The 22137-nt window shown below is 44.4% G+C and overlaps 1 protein-coding gene across 3 annotated transcripts in view; it reads right to left on the reverse strand.

Annotated features, from left to right (window-relative positions):
• TEX2 (testis expressed 2) overlaps positions 1–18029 on the reverse strand; it is an 85822-nt gene extending 67793 nt beyond the window's left edge. The window contains exon 1 of one of the 3 annotated variants that reach the window (XM_035103963.3): positions 17839–18029. The gene's annotated coding sequence lies outside the window, so the exon portion shown is untranslated. Of the gene's footprint in view, positions 1–16995; positions 17344–17652 lie in introns of those variants that run through there. The other 2 variants (XM_035103966.3, XM_035103964.3) reach the window with 2 other exon arrangements.
• Between the last annotated feature and the right edge of the window lie 4108 nt (positions 18030–22137).

A 22137-nucleotide genomic window follows, 5' to 3' on the forward strand; every position in this document is an offset into this window, starting at 1 on the left:
TTAAAGCTAAAATTGAATTTTCCACACTGTCTTGAGGAGAGAAAAGAAAGGGCAGGCAGTACAAACGGTGCAGCAATAATGTAAAACATATTCCCTTGTGGACAAACAGAACCAATTCACCTTTAATCTAATATACAATACTGTATTCCAAAATTAGTATGGAATGACAAGACGGATGCCTCAACGATTCAACATTTATCTGAATGCTTGTTTACTTCAAGAGAGACTTTATTGCTAGATTACTTGGACAAATGGGCTTTAAGAGACTAATTTATCTGCCTCGAACACATTCTCAGCTGTATTAAAACAGAGCTCAATTTAATCCAGCTTTGATGCTTGATCAATGCAATGCAGTTGCCTCAGAGTAATTCAACAGCGCTAAACTAAGTTTATAAACCTCTGTTCCCCTAGACATTAAACTATGCTAAAGATTAGATGCCCAGCGTTGACCGATAGAGATAAGCTTCCAAGAATATAAGCAAATCAAGGTTTAAAGTTGCTTGTCTGCTAAGCAGATTATTTATTTATTTAAAAATGCCATCTCATTTCTACGAAGCTGCCTCTAGAAGTGGAGTGACCATGATTTGGCGGTTTAGAGATTGTGACATGTCATAGTTAGGTTTCCTTAACCATACTTTGGGCGTAATATCTTACGGACTTTGAGCCAGTAAGAAATGGCCAAATCCAAAGACGAAAATCCACCTACCCTGTAAGGTTTCGTATTGCTGAGGATATCACGATATTTTACCAATATTGCACTAGAAAATATGATTCTCCTTCTTGGGGCAGATTCATATAGAAACAGTGTGAAAAGGTTGGGGTAGACAGGGGAGCGGCCTTTCAGCTGAACGGCAATCTGCTGTTCTAGCAAACAAGATGACTCATTCTTCTAGGTAGCAGTCCTCCCGTCATATGCTATTCACAGACACCCTGTCAATAAAAACAGTCTTGGCACTATGGCCAGGAGGAGTACGGTAGTCACAGGAAATCATCCCTAATCAACAAAAGCAGACTTCAATGGGTACATTAATATGTATACATACATACAGTTTACTTCCAAGTACAATGTTGGGAGCGGAAATGCCCTCCAGCATTCACAGGTAAACACACAAAATAGTTCCAACAAGTTACTGTCACCAGCTACTTCTGAATCGTGGTTTGTGGTTGATATGTTTTAAATTTTGTATTTATGATTTTCAGTTATATGCATTTCAATAGTTTTACGATCATTCTAACATTTCAAAACTCAACTTCCTTCCTCCTCTTCCTTCTGCGGTTCCTTAAATTTATTTTTTACATTTCCTGCATATGCTCAATTAACTCAACTTATTCCTCTACTTTAAATATATGCTCTTACGAAACGGCAGGTTACAGCAACAATCCCGCCAATGTCCTTATCTGTTTACAGTTTGCTTGTAAATCTTCAATAAGCCATTTCCATTCTTTTACAGCCATACCTCGGGTTGCGAATGCGATCTGTGCGGGAGGCATTTTCGCAACCCGCAGCATTCACAACCCGCAGTGCTGCGTCTGCGCACGCACGTGATACCATTTGGAGCTTCTGCGCATGCGCGAGCGCCAAAACCAGGCATCCCCAAACTTCGGCCCTCCAGATGTTTTGGACTACAATTCTCATCATCCCTGACCACTGGTCCTCTTAGGTAGGGATCATGGGAGTTGTAGGCCAAAACATCTGGAGGGCCGCAGTTTGGGGATGCCTGGCCAAAACCCAGAAGTAACCTGTTCCGGTACTTCTGGGTTCAGCGCGGAGCGCAACCCGAAAACACGTAACCCACAGCGTTCACAACCCGAGGTATGACTGTATTTAAAAAGTTTGTTATCTTGATTTCTTATTTTTCCTGGTAAGTTTCACCATTTCTGCATATTCCTTAAGTTTTTGTGTCCATTCATCGGAACTTATGCCAATCGTGGTTTGTTTTGCTTAGTTTATGGCTTACTGTGGCATGTAAACGCGGCCAAGCAATGGTTTGTGTCATCTAATGTTGGCTTGCTGTGCCCTCACCTCCTGTGTGAATATACGGAAGCACTGTGCATTGCTGCCATGACCAGCAAAGCATTCTCATATCAGCTTGCTGCAGAAAAAGGGTGGGGAACATGAACCTTATCTGTGAAACAAAATAAAAATAAAATAGAAAAATTCCTTCCAGTAGCACCTTAGAGACCTGCTATTTGCAAGATTCTTGGGCAGCAGGGTGGTGGGACCTGGTCCAGATTCCCCCTCCCCCCAAAAATTCTCCTATTCACAGGCGCCCCCAGCCCATGAAATCTCATATACCTTTTCTGCTAACTCTTTCTGCCCGCTGCGCAACTGCATCTGTTACAACTGTTGACATGGTTTACCAACAGCAAAAGCAATGCTTTCAGTATATAGGCATTGTTAGATATGGGTAAATGGCACTTGCGTTCCATAAATTTTTTTATAAAAAATCTGCTGCAAAGCTGATGCACAGCCAGGCTAGAGAGGGAGAGCTTGGAAGTGGATGGATAAAGAAATCTGTTGCTGACAAGAACGAGGAAAGAGGAAGAGATCATCAACTCTAAGCAGTGTGTGTGGTGTCATTTGAGTCATTCTCCCCTTGTCTCTCTGACCCAGGCAGGCAGCTGGGGGGAGGAGGCAGCCTGAAGCAATTGAACAAACTTAAAATTGAGTCAGGATGCCAAGCTTAGGCATAACAAAACACAGCACAAGCAGTGATTAACACAAGTCATCTTCAAATTATGTTCTCAGATTTGCTGGCCCCAAACAACCTTTGTTTGTGTGACCGTCATGAGCACACATTGAATTTGACAATTTGTAGAGTTTTGCATTCAATGCAATCGTAAAAGAGTCAACAGTTATCCTGGTAAACTGAATGGATGCTGTTCTGTCTGAACATAGATCACCATCCAGAGAATCGAATGAAGGTGCTTGGTGCATTAGTTTAGCTTTGCAGGCCTGGGCTTAGTGAATAAGTGAGACAGATGCATCCAAGTATAAAGCAAATCCATTGAGGGAGAACATTCTACCTCAAGGGTGTTGTTCCACATCTTTTCAATAACCTTCACTTGCTCTTCCCCCAAAACGATGAAGATTTCTGGGATTGTAACTCAAAAACATATTGGGAAATGATATTTCTAAGGATTTCTTCTCCACTCATCATGTTTTGCTCCCAGGAGGTGTAAATATAGAGGGAGCAGTTTGCTCTCTTTTCTGTTTTGTTTATGTTTGAAAGCTCCAGACTGTTCTTCTAGAATCTAGGCCATCTTAAAAATATTGTAGAAAACAGACTTGGAAAATATCCGTAAAATAAATAGAAGCAGTCAAAACAATAAGCCTGTCTCCCCAATCCCCACCCAAGAATGTTCCCATGTCTAATATCCGAGGAGATCTGCTAGATAAGGAACACAGTACAGTAGTTCTATATTTAAAATGTTTGTATCTCATCCTTAATCCAAAAGTCTCAGGACCGGGAACAGCAACATCCATTTAAAAGCATCCTCACAGAAGAAAATAAATATATAGTCTATCAAAATCTATCGCACCCAAACACTACTATCTATCTTCATAGCATAGAAAGCCACATTCTAAGCTCACATCTACATGACGCTAACTATAGACACCAGCCAAATTTCAATGGGCAGGGGTGTCACAACAGAGAGGGCCTGCCTATGCGCCAATGACAGATCTTAACTCCCAGGCATGATTATACAGTGAGATGTGATCCTTCAAGTAAGGAGATCCCAGCTCATACAGTTATGTCATCGTTAGGCCATCAATTATGTCACAGACCAAACAGATACAGACCTCAATTGCAGATATCCATGTCAATCAAAGTATCTGCCTAGTAAATAATCTCGACTTATCTGAATAACAGTGTTAAATTAAGCCACAGCACAAGTAACAGCAAGTTGAACCTATTGGGAATAGGTGTTCAATACCAATCCATCCAATAAAAATAATGAACACTAAAATCTACAAATCCTACAGAGCAGAATCAAATAACTATCTTAAAATATACAAGCTGGACAAATATAGTACTGTAGTACACATTTGTATGTATAACTTGCCTTAAAAGTTTAATCCAATGGTTCTGCGGCACAAAATTATGAGCATGTAGTTAGATGCACTGTAAAAACCTATCCATGCATTTCTGTGTACAAAAAGTGTTGAAATTTTTTATTTTAATATTGAATAGTGGAACCTATTTAAAACAAGGCAGGTGCATAAGAAACAGCAACTGCCTTGGAAGTACACTTAGTCCTAGAAAGGAATTCCAACCAGATCTGAAGCAGCTAGACAGGTTTCATATTGTTGCTTCTGCAGGATTAATTTCCTTTAAGTAGCAGGAGGTGATAATGGTCAAAAGTCATAGGTCCACACAGTACTCAAACGCCTGAATGGCAGAGAAACTCATCACATTACCCAGGACGTCCTTTCTCATACTGCTTGATAACAATCCAATGACCTTCTAATACAGACACAGAGTTCTACACCAAGAAGTACAGCCTAAAGTGTACTGAAACAGCAGCTTCAATAGCTACTATCTCTTCAGTAAAGGACAAAAGAAACCTAGAAAAGAAACCCTATTAGGGTTTTATACTTCCTAATAATAATAATATTCTTATTTATACCCTACCCATCTGGCTGGGTTTTCCCAGCCACTCTGGGCGGCTCCCAACAGAGGACTAAAAACAGAATAAAACCTCAAACATTAAAAACTTCCCTAAACAAGGCTGCCTTCAGATGTCTTCTAATAGTCGGGTACAGTAGTTGTTTATTTCCTTGGCATCTGATGGGAGGGCGTTCCACAGGATGGGCGCCACCACCAAGAAGACCCTCTGCCTGGTTCCCTGTAACCTCATTTCTCACAGGGAGGGAACTGCCAGAAGGCCCTCGGAGCTGGATCTCAGTGTCTGGGCTGAACGATGGGGGTGGAGACACTATTGGTTATCCCAGGATAAACCTCAATATACGTCAGCGCAAGGGTAACAGGACGCCTTTATCAAATTTAGAAATCACCTCCCTCCCTTGGAGTTCACACTTGAAAATGGGGCTTTCCATGGAAATTTTGCACCAAGGAAAAATACAATGCAATACTTTATAACGTAGCAAGACCCGTTCTGCAGACAAGGCTACCAATTCTTGATGAGTTCTATCCACAGCTACACACCTCTAGAGCAAGCAAGACACAAGATACCAGGCAAGAGGTGGAAAAGAAGAAATAGCTAGCAGTGCCCAACAACAGAAGTACTGTACTCCGTAACACTAACAAAAAAAATAAAAGCACAGCTCAGTATGTTTGGTATTTCTGTTGGCAGCCTCTTTTCCCCCAATGATGCAAACTGCAGTTATTTAAAAATACACCCCAGGCAAAAAATCCCCATCAACATCATCATATGATCTCCACAAGGAAGTCACATTATTAAGTGTTAATATTTAAAAGTTAAGTTTGCTCTGAATATTTTTGGCATCTGCATTGCAACAAGGTTGAGCTTAGAGTCAGCCACCTTTTTAAGAGATGCACGTCTTTTAATAGATATTACATATGCGCGCACACTTTTTATTTTTCATTTTGTAAAGTTACAATAAGGAAAAATAAATGACCAAAGGCGACCCAATAAGGAGAGAAATTATAAAGACATGGTCATACAATCATAAGTGGGGAGGGAGAGGGAGCAGCCTCCATCTTGGTCTGCTGGCTGCATGCATTAGGCAAACTGTTCCATATATGAAGTACTAATGTCTGAGTGTCTAGTCTGTTACTGCCTGTGAAAGGCTCATTTTTCATACACTGCAACAACTGATAGGTTTTCCATCCATTGAACCACTGGGTTAAAAAGAAACACATACTGCAGAATCAAGCCTAGGTTTTTTTCCCATTTTAGAAAAGCAGCTACATCACATGTACAATCATCTGCCATCGGCTTTGTTATGCTCAAACGTAAAACGTGAAGCACAATTCTCCTGTGCAATGTATGGTACTACGACACATCAAAACAAATGACATTGGCTCGAGTCAGCGGTAGCCAACTAAGGGCTGGACTACAAGTCCCATCATCCCTGACCATCAATTCTGCTGGTTGAGGCCAGTGAGCAAAAACATATTGTGGTCCACAGGTTCCCCATCGCTGGCTTAAGGTATCTTGGACCACAGATGCAAGATTTCCATACATTTTAAATCCAAAGGTGGGTAGGTGGTGGAGAGAACATTTCATCCAGCTTTTTGGGAAATGGAAGTTTGAGGTAAGGGTGTATAGGCAACACGGACTTGCCAATTAAAAAAAACACCAAAACACAGCTTAACAACATTCAATGCATTCACTATTCATTAAATAGCATTAAGCCCATAAAGTAGTAATGTTTGATATACATAAAGTAGTAGTAGTAGTAGTAGTAGTAGTAGTAGTTTAGTCGTGTCTGACTCTTCGTGACCCCATGAACCAGAGCACGTCAGGCACTCCTGTCTTCCACTGCCTCCCACAGTTTGGTCAAACTCATGTTGGTAGGTAGCTTCGAGAATACTGTCCAACCATCTCGTCCTCTGTCATCCCCTTCTCCTTGTGCCCTCAATCTTTCCCAACATCAGGGTCTTTTCCAGGGAGTCTTCTCTTCTCATGAGGTGGCCAAAGTATTGGAGCCTCAGCTTCACAATCTGTCCTTCCAGTGAGCACCCAGGGCTGATTTCCTTCAGAATGGATAGGTTTGATCTTCTTGCAGTCCATGCAACTCTCAAGAGTCTCCTCCAGCACCATAAAGTAGTAGCAATAATTAAAAGGTAGCTATGCATCTCTTTTTAGCCAGTCATAAACACACTACAGCCACCTGAGTTATCAAGCTTCTTAGGATCCCTGCAGTGGCATCCCAACATCTCTGCAGATGTTTAGGTGTCAAACCTTGCACCAGTGCATCACAGGAACCTTTCAGAAACTCCATGTGGATTCCCCCATTATTTAGTCAGGCCTGGATTGCACATGCAGATTGACGCAACTGGGTTCTGACACGGTATGATACCACTTCAATTTGCAGATGTGAGCTCACAGTTTTGAATGCCCCCTTAACATAAAGGACTCCAGAGCAAGCAGAAAACTAGTAGACCAGATAAGGGCTGGGGCTACAGACTCTTTCGCACTATTTTTTTGTTTTGCTTGCAGGGAGTTCCTCTGGTGGGCGAGTTCCTCAACATGCAGCCAGAAATCGTACAGTCCATTCTACCACCTCATTCTGCTGCTTGCATAAAACAGACCTCCATAAATCTAGCATATCTACAGGAGTAAACGCTGATATCTTCATCCATCAATATAATGCTTTTGCTTCCTGCTGTGCAGCATGCTGTTTTCATTCTACTGCAGAGATGAATAACACCATAGACTTCAGGCTTATAGGACCTACTTCATTTTTCTTATTAGAATGGTGACCAGTTCATGGAGAATAAAGCTATCTGCAGCTACTTGTCATGACGGCTGTGTACCACATCAGAGGTGGTATGGCGATGAATTCCAGTTGCTGGGAATTCCAAGCAGGGAAAGGGCTATTGTGCTAATGTCCTGCTTGCAGGCTTCCCAAGGTTTTTTGGTTGGCCACTTTGAGAACAGAATTCTGGAACTTCAGTGTGATCCAGCAGGGCCTTCTCAGTAGTGGCGCCCATCCTGTGAAAGACCCTCCCATCAGGATGTCAAGGAGGTAAGTAACTACCGTATACAACCTTTAGAAGACATTTGAAGGCAGACCTGTATAGGGAAGTTTTTAATGTTTTATTATGTTTTTGTATATGTTGGAAGCCGATCCCAGAGCAGCTGGGGCAACCCAGTCAGATGCAAGGGATACAATTAATAAAATTATTATTATTTGCTTAAGAGCTATCAATCAGTGCCTGATGCAAAACTACACACATGAAGAATTACAGAATTCCAGTTCCAGATATGAACAGAGCTCATACAAAAATCTTCATTCATTTCTGCAGTTTAGTGTAGGCAGTGAGGGGAGTTAACTTTGCTGCTGATATGGCTAAAACAATCAGGAGTCAGGAATCTGTGCCGATTTACTACAAATCACGCCAGCAGATCCAAACCTACCTTCTTCTGCCAGCCCCTGCCTCATAAGACAAAGCACAGAGAGCAGCATAATGTAATTGAAAGTGGCCTGACTTGAACAGGATCAAAGCACATGGCCTTTAAAAACCAACAGTATTAATGACTCACGGAGGCAAATCCTCATTTTTAGATCAAGCCGAAGGTTAAGTCATAGATTTCGTTTTCGTTTTTTTTTTAATATAAAAAACCTCATATACCCTTTTTGTCCTCAGCTTACAGAAGAAAAGGCAATTGTGTGAGAAGAGATGGCAAAAGTTTCCAGAGTAGCAGTTTGTACTTTTATCAGGTTTCAGGATTACCTATTAAGTATCACCTACATGAACTGGCACCACCCCAAGAAGATATAAACAGCTTTCCCAGAAACACACCGCTTCCATTCTAGCAGCCTACAGGAGCAGACATTTGCATTTTCAGGTGATCTGTTCTCATCTCGGAATTTCCAAGAGCTCAAGGAATCCTGGCCACAGCTTCCGACCTAGACTACAATTTAAATGCACAGCAGGATTACCTATCAACACTCTTGGGTACCCAAAGCGGGCATTGAAGCTGCATTTTGCAGGGAGCTGGCAACCACCTCTGCCTCCCACGGAAAGCGGTGTTCTGAAACTGAAGGGAGCTTCAGGAAAAAAAAATCATGATTATGATACAGAAACCAACTGATCAGAATCCCACTGGTTGAGCCCAAGCCTTTAAACATATCTTAAGTAATTCTTTGGAATTCCACCCAAGGTGTTCGAAAGGTGGCCTCTGCCCTTTAAAATAAGGATTGCAGTGTTTGCCTGCAGCCCAGGGTGCCAGTGCCAAAACATCCACATGACTTCTCTGCAAGACTTTATAAACACTGGCAACTATTTCTGTGCGAAGAAGCTGTCTTCCAAGAGTTGGGTGCTTTAGAAAGAAAGAGACAGGTTCCTTTTTTTACAGTTCCATTCTGTGCTTGACCCAAACCCAGTCTTGAAACAGTCCCAAAAGGTACAACTGCTCCTCAAGCATGATGATATACTCTTATCATTCAGTACTGAAGTGGCTAAGATCAAATTGCACAAACGTCAAGCTGGGAATGAGCTCTGGAACTGATAGTCCTTAATTTAACATCTTTGATCACATTCCCTCTCTGCTGTGCCTTCGCAGTGGCCTAAGACAAGAGGTTGGGAATTTCTGTCTACAGCTACATCCCATATTCTAGTCAGTTGTTGTTGTTGTTTAGCCGTTTAGTCGTGTCCGACCCCATGGACCAGAGCACGCCAGGCACTCCTGTCTTCCACTGCCTCCCACAGTTTGGTCAGCCTCATGTTGGTGGCTTCGAGAACATTGTCCAACCATCTCGTCCTCTGTCGCCCCCTTCTCCTTGTGCCCTCCATCAGGGTCATTTCCAAGGAGTCTGTTTCCAGGGAGTCTAGTCAGTTAATGAGTACCAACACAACTGAGCAATAAGCATGGCTTATCAATTAATTTATATGAAAGTGAGGGCGTGGGGAGCCTGCTCCCTGTAGAATAAAAGGAAAATACCCTTGGAATAGCTCTAAAAGCACAATACGTTAACCTTGGGATATTTTCCTCTTGCTTCTGCCATAAATTTATATGACTACAGAACAAAGTAAAACTGTTGACGTCTGGATCCCACAGATATTTGGACGGGGCGGGGGGGGGGAGCTAGTAAGAATGTTCATATCGCTACAGTTCTACATCAACATTTACCAGGTTCTGCCATAAAGTCACCCAATTCCGAAATCATTGATTTTAAGAACTGCTGTCAATTTCCACAGCTTTCTGCAACAAGACGAACGCGATGTAAAGCGCCATATTGGGCTTGGGCCAGCCCAAGACATTTTGCCACCCAAGGCAAAGGACACGGCCCCCCACCCCGCCCTTTTCACATACAGAAGCTGGTGGAACAGCCTCCTCCACAGCACCCAAGGGCAGCAAGCTAGCTTACGAGATGCAGAGGGGAACAGGTGAGAGAGCTTTGAAGAAAATACTTGGGCCCAGCCAGTGCCGTCTCCATCACCCCCAGCACCTGCCATCATGACCTGAGGTGGCCGCCTCGTTCTCCCTAATGGGCAGCCTTAGCTAGCACCTGTTTCCATAGCCAGTTCTGCATGTGGCAGGCATACAGAAACATTTATTTTATCTGTGTTCGTGCCAAGCTCTGGCCGCCCACAGTGAAAGAGCTGCTTGCATTCAGCCACCTGCAGAGGCTTAGGAACATCACCTGGAAGTGGTCTGCAGCAGCATGCTGGAAGCCAAGTTGTGGGCTGGCAAACAGATAGACATAACCATCTCACCACAAGCAAAGAAGAAAACATGTATTTTCTGCAGCTGACATGTGCTAGATAGACCTAATTGTGTCTGAAATACACATTTGCCGGTAAGAACCTTGGCTTCTATGGAAGCCAGAGAATCAAAGAAGTATCTTATTTGTTCACTAAATGTCTAGTGACTTCAATAAAAGGAGAGAGGCTGCGTTCAACTAGAATCACCAGATACCAATATGCTCCAGAAGGCCAGCATCACCTGGCACATGTATTTGTTTGTTATTTCATAAATTTTATATACCACTCAGTTGTAAAACAAAACAAAAAACCCTCAGTGCAGTTTCTAAGTTCACTCACTCCACCCAGTGAAGAAGCATCAGCTGGTCAAAGTTCTGCAGTAGTTTTAATGCTCAGCATGTGTCAGAAATTTCAGGTAACAGCCAAGAGGGACTGCAGCCTTGCCTGGTGAACTCTTGGACCCGAGAGCCACATACCAAGACTGAGTCCCAGTTTGTTGGCCTAGTTTATTTTAAACTGCACTGCAAAACAGCCACAGCCGTAAATGGGATACTTAATACCAGAGACTTCGATCAAAATGTCAATAAAAACACTTGGGGGATGAAGTGCTATACAAATTGTAAAATCAGTGGGATTTGACTAGCACAGGGATGGCCAAGCAGAACATTTTAAAAGCTCAGGTGTAATTTGAATATTCATAACCCCTCCAAGCACCTGGAATTCCCTCCTTCCCCCCCCAAAAAAACCAACAGATTCAATGACACATAATATAGAGCTTGTCCACGCTTACGCTTCTCCCATGCATAGAAATCATGGGGGAAATCATTTCAGAATCATACTTAATAGTAAAACATTACTGTGTTGACAAAACAATCATAATTACTCAGTGAGATTTGTTTAGGTAAGATGAATTCACTTGGAAACAAATCTGCAGCACTTTTTCTTTCTTCCCTTGCAGGGAAGCAATTGTGCAAGGGAGATTTTCCATTAATTAATCTGGGAGGCAGCGAGAGTAGGCATCTATATTTGCAGGTACAAAGACAGAATGCAATCGTATTGATGTAAGCAAGCTAACTAGCCCTATAATCAAATTAAGGGAAATCAAGGGTCAGTCAGTGGGTGAGCATTTGCAGCCTGTACACACTTAAAAGTTAGTTGCTTGCTGGTGCCTTGTGATCCATGTTCTCCATTTAACATGTTCCACGGGGAATAAAGATCACGGAAACCAGATTGTGAAGCCGTGTTACTCAGCAAAGGCAGGGCCAGCTCTTAAGAGATGCTGCACATCTGCCAAGTCAGAAGGTAGGGTATCCAGGGTGGTGCTCTCAGGATTCCACAATGGGATTCAAACTCCCATTGTTTCTGATCACTGGCCGTGCTGGCTGGAGCTCATGGGAACTGGGGTCCAGCAACATTTGGGGAACACCACCTTGGGTGTCCCTGGTTCAGGAGTATACCGTACCAAGTTCCGCCACCTCCCAGCGGTTTATCCCTATTCTACCATTCTCTTGGTACCTTTCACGTGACATATTGTAAATACACAACAGAATCCTTGGAAGCAAGTCTCATTTCATTCAACAAGTCAGCAAATATAAGGTGACTTCCACCATACTATTTTTTTCCGGGGTCTCCCGCTGACTACAACTCCCTTCATCCCTAGCTAGCAGATCTAGTGGTCAGAGATGATGGGAACTGTAGTCCAAAAACAGCTGGACACCCAAGTTTACTGTATGGCAGAACAATTGTAATCGCACAACTCGGAATTCCACCATAACCCTAAGAGAAAAAACTTTTGAGTGAACAGGACGGTATTCAATATTTATAGATTGAGCAGAAGGGATTACAATGGTGCTTAGAATTCAAGTTTGAAATGCCTAGATCAGCTTTGCAAATACATGCACAGGAGATGCTATGTTAGTCATTTGTAGGCCTAAAAGCAAAACAGAACTGGTTTACAGAATCATGCTGCCGGATCACTCAGGCAATTACTCACCACTAGCGATGAGGCAATTGGCTGTTTAGATGCTTGACCTAGTTGCTGTTTTGACAAGCCAACAAAAGGTCAATGACCTTAGCTGAAAGTGAGCGGCAGAGGGCATTCCTCGCCTCATAAGCGTCTATTCATCATGGTGTGTATCACCCTTCTCCACTCTGGAATCCTCCAAATGTTGCTGGGCTACAATCCCCATCATCTCCAGCCAGCACAAACTACAATCAGGCACTATGGGAGCTGTAGTCCAAGAAAAAACTGGAGACACCAGAGCAGGGGAAACTAGCCTACATACTGGTGGACCAATTTAAGAATGCTACCGTGCGCCATCTATCTTCACATCTTACACAGAAGCTAATATTAATAATAATTTTATTCTTTATACCCTATCCATCTGGCTGGGTTGACTTGCACTTACTCCTTTCCACACTCCTGTGTCATGTTCCAATGCCACAACTGTGCTGTTTTTATGGCAATTATCTGCATGATTCTTGCCTCTGTACAGCAGGCCACATTGCAGCCACAGAAAAGCAAGGTTTTTTCCCTACACAAACACATGCACAATCTCTCTATCCCTCCGTCTAAGCAGGCAAGAGGCAATATCAGAGTTCAATTACACATTCCAGCCTGGCAAAGGCACCCTAAGAGAGCAGAGTTGGAGAGGGACGTGGTCTGGGGACAGACAGAAAGGGCTGCCACAGGTCAATCCCTTTGAAGGGTGGGGTGGAAGGCATTAGATTAGTGCATTAAACCTGTATCTCCCATGCAAAATGTTGCCAGGCTTGAGAACAGCTGCCTGCTTTGACAAATAAGAACTGTATCAAGGCAAGCAGATGCAAAGACTTCTGAAAAATATGAACAGCGCATTATTATTTTGAAGTCACTGGCGGGCCACAAATTACCTACCTTAATATGGGAATACAATGTGGACTAAATCTGCAAGGCTGCATTAGTCAACGTCACAATAATGAACTTCCTCTACTACACTCTTTGTAATAAAACACACCAGCACTTTAATCCATGACAGATCCCCAGTCTTACACAAATTTATACCCGCAGCCGGCTTTCTCCTGGCAATTTTCACCATGGCTGCAATCTCCACCAAGGAGCAAGACCTCACTGTACTAAGTACATTTCCAATAAATCATCCTTAGGGTTGTACTGCAACTAGAATCGAGATTATGCCCAGTAAATACGATATAATCCAGAGTTGCTGGCCGGTCTCCTGTGTGTTGCAATGCCTCACTTATTAAAGTTTTGAGCCAAAGATCAAATTGGGGACAATTGATATGTGCCTTAACAGAACTCAGTCTTCACTGATATATCTGAGATTGCATGGAAATGAACACAGACAACCTTGTTATATTTCTATCCACCGTGTGCTATTTTACAGCAAATTAACACAGCCAAGCAAGGAAATTTCTACCCTAATAAGCAGCACGGCAGTCCACAAAAATCATGTGGCATAGGACTTTCCAGTAAATGTCTTCACCACCCAGTAACCCTTTGCAAAGGCAAGGAAACTTTACCTCTTTCTCTTTTTAAGCCCATTTCTATTAGGGATGTCAACTTTTTATATATTAATAAAAAAAGAGTTTCAGTCTTCACTTGCGCAACTTCAGCCTTTTTTTAGAATTCTGAATGAAGAGGGAACGCCTCCTCTCAAGGGTGATATAACCGGCTTACAATCTTTAGCACATTGTTAGAAGGGAAAGCTATCTTTAACGTTTTCTTGGGAACGTTCTCAAATTCCGTATTACATAACACAGCTAATATGCCACGGCCAAAATGAATTCCACGCAGACAAGTGAAAAGGCTTGTCAGTGCCATGGACAATACAGGTCAGGTACCTGTGACTGAAAGCAAAACCACAGTAATTTGATGAAAGGCAAACTCATCTAGTACAGTAAGAATAGGGATGGCGAGTGGCCTTCAGGAACCCTATCATTTTGCTCATTCTCATTTCAAATTATTGGTGGTTTTTTATTCATCTACAGCCCTTGATATCTCTCTTCAGTGCTTCACATGCCCAGCAATCGACAACAAAGTTTACTGCATCATTTCTTGCCCTTTCCTTAGTTCTTCCAGAATGATTCTAACTAAAACTCCCTATTTCTCTTTCCGTAATCTTAGGAAGCCACTTAGCAGCATCCGCCCCCCCCTCCATTTAGAACAGGAAGCATTTTCTCTCTCTCTCTCTCTCTCTCTCTCTCTCTCACACACACACACACACACACACACACACGAACAAAACAGCATCATCATTTCAAACTTTAAAAAGAACACAAGCCTTATAACAGGTCAGACCGTTGGTCCAACTAGCTCAGTTATCGTCTGCACACTGACAGGTAGCAGCTCCCCGTAGTCTGTCCCAGCCAGCCCTACCTGAAAATGCTGAGGATTTGAGCCTAGCTGCTTTCTGCATGCAGGACAGCTCTGTTTTGTGAACACAGTTAATTCAGTGAGTCAAACACTTAGCCATTTTTAATTCAGGTGGTAGTCCCTGGAAATATGGCTACCAAATTTGAATAATCTTGCGAATACATATTAGCTTACTCCTACAAAAGTTGAACATGCAACCTGAAAATATGCAATGGTAGCAGATTGTCCTCCAAGATAGGGCATGTCTGTGGCTCCTAAAAAATAGTGTGTGGTATTTCAAACAACTCAGTGCTATGCAGAGTTAGACACGGTTAGACCCACTCAAATCAGTGGTCTAATTCAACTCTGTATAGCAATGAGTTAGAAGTATGCACAAATGTTAAGATTAGAACAAATGAAAACTAGATTGAATATACAAATGGGGGATTCTAAAACTGACTAAAGCATCTCTTGTGGAAAGTAGCCCTACAAGTGGAAAGTGAAGTGACAGTATTTGGGGAACCATTCAAGAACACATGGAATATATAGCTTTACTGATGTCATGGTTGCAGAAAGGATAATGAAAGGGACTTGGTTTGATTTATTATTAAGAAAATTTTGAAGTATTACAAAGCAATAGGTAATAGTATCCATGTGAGAGGTTCAGCAAGGATTTGACATAAAATGCCTTTCTGCATCTTTAAAATCAGAAGTTACAAGTGGCACTTTTGTGAGATGGTGCCGCCAGAAATGGGTTGAAGTGATTTATCTGGTATACATATTTGTTTATGACATTAAAAGTTACTTGGTATTCTGCTTCTCTCATGGAACTTTAAAAGCCACTTTTTAGCCGGGGGGGGGAGCGGGGGGAGTTAAAGTTGTGGTAACTAAAAGCTGAAGTTTTACTAAAGTGACTGCAAATTTGATTTATTTATTTTACTTCACGTTACCAATTTGAAGTGTTTTAGAAACACAGAGATAGCTGTGCAGGAGGCAGGATTGTCTGAACAACGTCCCTCCTACTTCTGCAGCCTTAAAGCTTTAGAAGGCCAAATCTTAATCTTTGTACCAGAGCAAATAGAAAACGGCTCCACAAGCTATACAGTCTAAGCAGATCAAAATCCAATTCAGCTCTAACAACTGAACACGACAGAGTCCATATTTGTGATGAGCCTAGGCCAGTCCCCCCTCCCTTCCTGTGCTGGTGCTCCGGCATTGCTCACTGCCTGAACTCAGATGTATGTACTGTAGTATGCAGACACACACCAAAATAGTCGGGGACAGCACAGACCAATCCAACACACAGCAAAAGAGAGAGAGAGAGAGAATATCAGGTGTTCTTCTGCCATCCCTGTGGCTGAACACAGCAGGCCTATAAACTTCACCCACAAGAGAAATAAATCAAAGCCCTCCCATTAAACCCACTTCTCAATACAGCAAGGCTGCAGGTCACTGACACCCCAAAAAGTTGTGACTTTTGGAGTCGATCTATCTACATGGAACATCAGAGGAAGCTTTGCTCCTTTGCTATATCCATCCAAAATCTGCCCCATCACTGTGAGGCAGTGTTAGAAACAGAGATAGGAAAGCTAGGAGCTAAACCGAGGTTACGGGCACAACAATGGAATGTCTAGGTGCGCTGTTTTAGAGCAAGAATACAAAGCTGAAAATAAATGAACTACAGCTAAAATCTTAAGTTCATTTCCCACATGGTCTAGTGCTTCCCCTGCCCACCCCCTAATATCCTTGAGAGGGTCTCTTCTCCAGTATTTAGAGAGTAGCTGGAAGTGGGGAGGCAGATAAAGGTCCTCCTTTCCTTCAACTCCGCAGTTTGATTCAATTTCAGGCACAATATATTGTGCCCGGAACTGAGAAGTGGTTTGTGCTGATGAAATTCTGGGTTGCAAAATGCGCCTAGAAGAATGGGAGTTTCGAAGGAGAGGAAACTTGTTGCCAGATCAAATTGCCTACTAACCCCATGAGGGCACTCTCAAGAAACTCAGCTATCCAAAGTTCTAGGTACAGGTAGGTAGCCGTGTTGGTCTGCCGTAGTTGAAACAAAATAAAAAAATTCCTTCTAGTAGCACCTTAGAGACGAACTAAGTTTGTCATTGGCATGCACACTTCCGCGCTTCGCAGTTGTTTTGTTTAAAGGGGCCTCTTTAAGACCTCTTTCTAAGGCATCCCTCCCTACCAGAACCGAAGGCGCAAACCGAGGTTCCCAAACCCCCTCTTTGCAGCGATTCTTAAGGGGGTGGCGGAATTGAGAGCAGCTCCAACCTTTCTGAGAAGGTCGCACTCTCGGGCCCAACACCTGACTCGTGGTCTTCAGAAACACAATGCTGCTTCTTCCTCAGGCGCTCCAAATATCTCAGAACCGACGGAAGAAAAGTTCCGGGAGAACTGAGCCACGGTCCCAATTAAGCCTCACAGTCCCCAATTCCAGCAGCGCCTCACACACTTCCCCCGGGGTGTGTGGGAGGGGCGGGGAAAGTGAAAAAAAGAAGACGAAAAGGCCACCCCTTCGCCACGGGAACGTCAACAAACAAGCCGCCCGCGCAGGCCAAGTGAAAGGTTCAACACCTCCTTCCGAGGTGCAGCCCTGAACTCTCTGTCGCGGTGAGGGAGAGAGAGCACCACCGCACTCTTGCTAGGCTCAGAGGCGCTCTCTCCGTTTCCCACCAGAGCCCCCCAGCGTGACAAAACAGGTGCCGGAGCCCAGCCCCGCCGTCTCGAAGTCGCTTTCGCCCTACCCCACCGACCCCACCGACGGTCATTGCATCCCCTAACCAGCCCCACGCCTCTGCTCCCCCGGGCAGCCTCGGTGGGCTCGCCTACCCGCGGCGGCGGCGCCACGTGCAATCCCCGGGGACGCGCGGCGCCCTCGCTTCCCTCGTACCCCAGCGGCAAGCCTTAGGCCCAGCCCGGCTCTGCTACCTCGGAGGCCGGAGCACTCGCGCTGTCATCGGCCGCAGAGTGGAGAGAGAGCGAGGCGAGCAGGCGGGCTGCTGCAGGAGCGCCTCTCTGCCCGGGCTCCTCGGCTGCTGCTGCTGCTGCTGCTGCTGCTGCCCCTTGAGCTACCCTACGGTAGCAGGAAGGCGGCTCCAGCTCCGTCCCGTTTACCTTATCTGCGGCAGCTCATGGCATCGCATGGCGCAACACTGCCCGGAGGAGGCAGGCAGGAGGGCGGCTACGATTCCCTCCCTTCTTCCCCGCGCCGGTTCAGCTCGCCGCTGCCAGCCCAAGTCAGGCGGCCGCGCTATGGGAAGAGAAGAGCGACGAAGGCGGGCGGGCGGCCGGGGCAGCCCCGCCCGGCGATGGGCTGGGTCTGCCGGGGAGGCCGGCTTCCCGGTTAAAGGCATACGTACAAGGCCAGGAAGAGATGGGAACAAAACCGGCTGCACTCTCTCAGCCAACGGGGTCCCCGCTGCTGTCAATGGCCATAAAAGCGGGCCATTTATTTCACATCTAAATGTGATTGTTACATTCTATATTGATTATGCATAAACTGATAATTTGTAGTTACAAGTTCGTATCGCAGGGCTATTGCCGTAAGACATCCATACTCAGAAGTCCCTGCTAAAGATGCGCTTGTGAGATTCAGAGGAGATTGGAACTTGAACCTTGTGGCAGAGAGGCCTATTCAAGTTTGTGCAAAGACGTCTCGCTGTGTTCAGAGTGGGACTTGTTCCTGAACAAGTGTGTTGAAAAAAACTGAGTGGCTAGGAATGTTGTTGATGATGGTGGTATTATTATGGGCTTGCATCCACTTAAAAGAAATTGTTACATGAAAATATTTAAAACAAGTTAAAGGTAACTAAAACAATACAGTAGTTATGAAGGGGGGGAAAGCATTAATGTATAGTTTTTTTAGATGAACATAAGGGCATTAGAGGAGCCTTGCTGGTTCAGTTTAAAGGCCCATCTAGTCCAGCATTATTTTCTCAGGTGCGTTTAGGAATCCCATAGGTGGGATGAGTGCAGTGGTCCTCTCCTACTCATGAACCCCAAACCCCAAGAACTGCTATTCAGAAATTCAGGAGCCTACTGTCTGTGTTTACCCATCATAATTGGTAGCCACTTACCATTAGTAAGTCCAACTGTTAGGGGCTCCAGATAACAGGTTCTCAGCAATCCACATCCTCTTATTTAAGGCAGCTACCTCATTTTGAGCCCCTTCACCTCCACCAGCTGCAGGCAATTTAACCTATGCTGAGTCAAAAGCATGTGTCAGCTTATGTACCGGTAAATAGATAAGGGACAAATAAAGGGGCAGCTTTCAGGGCTGCTGAGTTACACCATAAAGTAAAGGTAAAGGGACAGTTAAGTCCAGTCAAAGGCGGCTATGGGGTTGGGGCGCTCATCTCACTTTTCAGGCAGAGGGAGCCGTGTTTGTCCACAGACAGCTTTCCGGGTCATGCGACCAGCATGACTAAACCACTTCTGGCCGAACACCGTGATGGAAGCCAGAGCGCACAGAAATGCCGTTTACCTTCCCGCTGCAGCGGTACCTATTTATCTACTTGCACTGGTGTGCTTTTGAACTGCTAGGTTGGCAGGAGCTGGGAGAGAGCAATGGGAGCTCACCCTGTCGTGAGGATTCAAACCACCGACCTTCTGATCGGCAAGCCCAAGAGGCTCAGTAGTTTAGACCACAGCGCCACCTGCGCCCCAGAGTTACACCATATCCTGTGCTCTGTCATGGTGAAATGGCAACCGATGCAGAGCTGACTACTTTTTAATTCTCCTCCTTCCCATTCAAGCTAATGGGAGAGGAATTATTTCCTCTCGGTCATAAAGTTGCACCATGGATAGGCTGTGGACTGGAGGAGTATAGAATCTCCGGTGCCTTGAGCCATATTCCGCCAACTGAAGTATCACAGTTGGTTGCAGGGAGTTCGACTGGGTGACCCTCAGGGTCCCTTCCATCTCTGCAATTCCTTGGTGGAAGAACTTCCACAAACTGAGTGCTCCACCTGCCGATTGGGATAATTCCCCGGTATATCTCTCATCCTTGTGTGTATCTGGTGTTCTACCTGCGTACTGGGGCTTCTGCCCGATCCTAGAACCTACCCCCCCCCAAGCTGGCGATCTTCAGTATAGGATTGTGCCCTTAATTAATTCAGAAATGCTGTTTAATACCACCAGCCCGCTTAAGGGTAAAACCTTAGGCTTCCCACATGATTGCGTCATTGGACTGTGTGGAATCTAATAGATAAGAGATACATCCCCCTTGGTTTTTATACCAATGACGGTCCGCAGTGTGGTTTATTTGAGTTACACATAATACAAAAACAGAGCTAATACAATAAAGAAAAATGTAGATTATTATGCAAATCCCTCGCCTTTTGTCTTGGACTTTGCGCACACATAGAGATATGGGTGAGGGATTTGCATATTTTTGTTGAGCTGCTAGTTTTAATAGGCAGATAAAATTGACACGTTTAGATCTAATTCCTTCCAACCTTGTAGTCATTGAATTGCCAGCATGAGGTGGAAAATCACTCACAGAGCCAAATTCAAAAGCTGGTGTTAAAACCAGAGGTTCCCACTGAAAAGAAAGGATTTTCTTTGTGAGGTATATCAGATAGGAACATAGGAAGCTGCTTCATACGGAGACAGTTCATTTGGTCCATCCATCTACCACTGAGCTGTGGTCCTTTCCTTAAATTACCTTCCACATGTTCAGCTGAATATGCATAAATATCCCCCAAGACTGTGCCTACTCATGGCTGCAGGCCTTGGCCTCATCCCTGTTTCCGCAAGGGATTTGTCCACACAATCACAGGCGCTGCCTCTTCACAGGTACACAATTGTGCAGTCAAAGCCCGCACATGTACATTTTGTAGGCATGCACAACCCCACTCCCCTTTAAATGTGCGTCCAGTTGAACATATGGAAGGTGCCAAGGTTACAGGCACAATCTGAAATGCTGAATAGAACCCATGGAAATTTGAATAAAATCTATGAGGTTTTTCCACGGGTTTGGTTGCAAAGGATTGCAACCAAAAACAACAAGTTGTCCTACTGCACTTTATGGTCACAATCAAAAAGAGGGCAAAGCTCCACGAAAGAGGTTTAAACATACTTAACTGTCTTGAGCAGAATCCAGTGCTGGGCAGAATGGGCAGAATGAAGCAACCATCTTAGGCAGCGGATACTCAGAGGCAGCAGAAGTGTCCCGTAGCTATTTATCCTGAACCTCCATCCATTCCCAGTCCACTTGATTTCTGGCAGTAGAATTGGGGAGGAGTCACCATTTTGCCCTTTCCCGTAGGTAGCAAAATGTATTCGGATGGTCCTGGCGGAATCATATGGCTACCAGCTGTCCATAGTCAGTTGCCCATGTCTTTTCGACAGGGACCAATTGTTAGATTCCCTTATAAGTGGGGGATCTTTCTGTTTAAGTGTTATGCCTATTGAAGATAGGAAAATTACACATACTCTCTAGTTATGCTCCACTTGTATATTTGTAAGTAAGGCAACTATTACAGTAATATAATATCTCCGGTGTTTCCCCTTCAAAGGAGCAAAGAACAACAAGAAGATGTACAAGCCACAAGTTCCGAGTTGCTTCTTACAAGAAAAAGGTTATCTGAAGAACCACCAATGCTGAGGAGATGTAAAGTCCAGCGTTTGTGTCATTTGCAAGGCAAATAGACTCTCGGGTATGCTGTTGTGTTGTAGAGTGGATCTGTCAAATGCATTCCAAAGTCTGAAGATAAGATAATCACATATGGGCCTTTGACCTGGGGCTCAAACAAAGGGGTTGGGCACTCTTCCACAGCAGACCTGCTCTGCCCCACCACCACCACCACAAATTGAACTTTTAGTGGTAAGGAAAATGGACAGGGTGGAAATGCCCTGGAAATGTGGGATAACAATTGAATGACGCAACGTCATGCAAGAACTGCTCCACAAACGAATCAGAATGAACACTTAGTAAACAGTGGACACTGTACGACCTCCCCACTAACTTTGTGCAAGCAAATCAGGATGATTCCCTATGGTCCTGTTTGTTAAGCAACAAACAGGTCCACAGGGAAGCAACCTTAGATACACACAGCCGGTGTTTTACTTGTGCTGGACTTGTGTTTCTCAAAATGCAAAATGGCTGTTGGCATGGAAACATCAATTTATTCAAAGCCTATGGGGCTTGCAGAGCTATCCAGCCCTCCTTTGTGTCGGGCTGGGGGGTAAGGATTAGGCAGGTGTTTTTCTGGGCTACCTCTGCTGGCTCCCACCAGCTTCTGGAATGACATCAGTGTTGCTCTGCTAGCAATGGCGCTTCCCCCGCCACCTGCAGGATCCCTGCCCACAGCCAGGGGAAAGCCCTAGTGGTGTGGAGGGGCATGGCTGAGCACAGCAATTTATCTGGCGGATGGAAATTGGGTCTGCTGTTCTGTAAAGCCCTGTTGGCCT

The sequence above is a fragment of the Zootoca vivipara genome, chromosome 2 (assembly GCF_965207765.1).
Source record: "Zootoca vivipara chromosome 2, rZooViv2.hap1.1, whole genome shotgun sequence".
Classification (NCBI taxonomy): Eukaryota; Metazoa; Chordata; class Lepidosauria; order Squamata; family Lacertidae; genus Zootoca; species Zootoca vivipara.